At 39.0% G+C, this 2740-nt stretch overlaps 1 protein-coding gene across 1 annotated transcript in view; it reads right to left on the reverse strand.

The window, feature by feature from the left end:
- Positions 1 to 334: 334 nt before the first annotated feature.
- APELA (apelin receptor early endogenous ligand) overlaps positions 335 to 2740 on the reverse strand; it is an 8071-nt gene continuing 5665 nt past the window's right edge. Inside the window, exon 3 of the mRNA XM_014590896.2 lies at positions 335 to 402. The gene's annotated coding sequence lies outside the window, so the exon portion shown is untranslated. The remainder of the gene's footprint in view (positions 403 to 2740) is intronic.

A 2740-nucleotide genomic window follows, 5' to 3' on the forward strand; every position in this document is an offset into this window, starting at 1 on the left:
TCACTTAATCATATACAGAGTTATTATTTTTGGAGAATTATAGGAGTATGAAAGAAATAAATTCTTGCACTTTTACCATTAATTTTAAGATACTACAAATTATTTTTCTTTTTAACTCATTTAATAATATGCAAAAAAAAGGCAAAATTTTTGTCATGCAGACAAATAATTATATTTCAGACTGGCATAACTTTTGAATTTGTTATTTTCCTATCAAAAGAAACCATGAAGAGAATCTTGTGAAAGGAATAAACAATTCCCAGGTACTTTCAAATGATTCCTGTTTGTACAGAAACTTCTAAGCAATCACACCGTTGCCATAATGAAGTTCCACTGGGTGGCTAGGTATCTTTTCTTTGTTCCTCTTCTTCTGGCAGACCTGGTGAGGTCAGTTACAGAGTTCTATAAAGGGGAGGCAAAGAAGAAGCAAACACATTATAACAAAAAGTACTATCCAGTAGAACAATTTACCCATTCTTATTTTTTTAAATATACAATAAGTTATGAATATATTCTATTATTTTTCAGTTGTAAAAGCAACAATATATATTCTTACTTTCAACATAAATATAGCACTTATATTTCTTCAGAAGTTCAAATTCAAGCTATTAAAGAGGTTTTTACATTAAATTATCTTTCAGCTAATAATCTGGGTCTGGTGGTTTGAAAATCATACATGACATGTATGTGTGCATGCCAAAATCCAGATAGGAAGGAGAAATGGAGGAGATGGGATTGTGAGGTGACCACACCTCATTGGGAGGGGCTCTCTCTCTCTCTCTCTCTCTGGTGAGCTCATATGCTTCCTTGCAATAATAAATAAGTAAATAAATAAATAAATGATTTATAATTAAAAAAAGAAAGACAAATAACAAAAATTTAAAATATGAGCAAAATATTTGAATAGCCATTTTTTCAAAGGTAGACAGATGACCATTCTACACGAAAAAAAGTTCTCAACATCATTAGTCACTAGCTAAACATAATCAAAACCACAATAAGTCATCACTTTACACAGAATGTAGAGAAATTGGAGCCCACATCCACTGCTGGTGGGAATATGAAATGGTGCAACCATAGTGGAAAACAGTTGGGCAGCTTCTCAACAAGTTAAACATACAATGAAAATATAACTCAGTAATTCTGCTTCTTCAATTCTGAAAGAATTGAAAACATATGTTCTAATAAAAACTTGTACACAGGCCGGCAGGTGGTGTGGTGGTTAAGGGTGCTGGACTCCTGCATACTTACCGCAGTTCGAGTCCCAGACCTGTTTATTTAGCACTTGCTGTGTGCCGAGTATTGTTATGATAGGGTAAGGACCATAACTAGTTCCATTTCACAGATCTGGAATAGAAGGAGGCTTTGAGAGGAAAAGTAACTTAGCAATGCTCACCAGAGTGAACTATGTGGTGGGAGCCTGAATCTGGGAGGTCTGAATACAGTCTTTTTTTTTTTTTTTTTTTTGAGAGGTTTTTTTGCTATAGGGTGCGTGCGCTCGCCAGACAGACAGAGACATAGAGACAGAAAGCGAGAAATCACCCCCCAGGGGGGATGGTCACGCCGCAATCCCTTCTCCTCCATTCTCCTCTCGGGATCTTGGGCACGTATGCACATGCGCCCACGCGCCCACGTGCCCACCGTGAGTTTTAAGCCACCGGGTCCGGACGCAAACCACGGTCGACTACATGGGAATCCAGCGACATAGCCATTATGCTAACTGCTGGTTCCCTGGAGGGGTGCATTTTGAAAGGTGTCCTTTGTCAAATTATGTGAGTTCTGTGTTTTGGAGGCTATGGGGACAGTAAAGGATTTTAATTAAGATGTGACTTGACTGAATTTACAGTTTAGAAGATCAGACAGTAAAAGAAAAACATGGACTCGCCAGAACCCAAACTGGAGGCTTGAATGAGCAGTTAAGATGTTGGGAGAGAAAGCAGGAACTAAGATTATAGCAATAAAAGTGCAAAAGAAGGCGCAGACTCAAGAACTATTTCAAGGCAGAAATGACAAGCCTGAGAAACAACTAGATGTGAATGGGGCACTGTGCTCAGAAATTTACATTTAGTGAGACAGCAGTGAATAGCAGAAATAAACTTGAGGTTCCTAAAGGATAGCCACTTTCTCAAGAAATTTGCCTGTGAAGCAAAGAGCATGAACTGGTCACTAGAGAGCACTATGGGGTCAGTGGAGAACCTGCCTTCTTTCTTTTCTTCCCCCCTAATTCCTGCTCTCCTTTCCTTCCTTCTTTCTTTCTTCGAAATAGACCAGTTGTGACATATTGAACATTACAGGGGACAAAGAGAATTGCTGGGATCAAGGTTCCTGGGGCCTAGTGAGATTAATTATACCCAAGAAGCATCTTAGAGATGTAGAAAAGGAAAGGGAAGCATTGCAGGTATAGATGTTTGTAACTGGAGGATGGGGTTGGATTCGGAGGCTTAGTTATCTCCATTTTCCCCACGATGTAAGAGGAGTAACTACTTGCTGTAAATTAGAAGAGGAGATTAAAAGTGTAAGGAAATGAGAAGTGATTGAAGGTTTGAAACATAGCTGAATGGGGGATCAGAGGTGCCTACAAATGAGCAGAAGAGTTTTCTATCCAGAGAGCCCTGTGGAAGTTAGAGATAAAGTGCTCCCAGATTCTATGCTAAAGGCAGAGCTGGGTTTCAGTCAAGCCCAAGAAGTAGAGAGAATAGAGTGAGAAGGACCAGGACAATAGGACAATGGCAGAAAGAGT

The sequence above is a fragment of the Tupaia chinensis genome, unplaced genomic scaffold (assembly GCF_000334495.1).
Source record: "Tupaia chinensis unplaced genomic scaffold, TupChi_1.0 Scaffold000494_1, whole genome shotgun sequence".
NCBI classification, from domain to species: domain Eukaryota; kingdom Metazoa; phylum Chordata; class Mammalia; order Scandentia; family Tupaiidae; genus Tupaia; species Tupaia belangeri.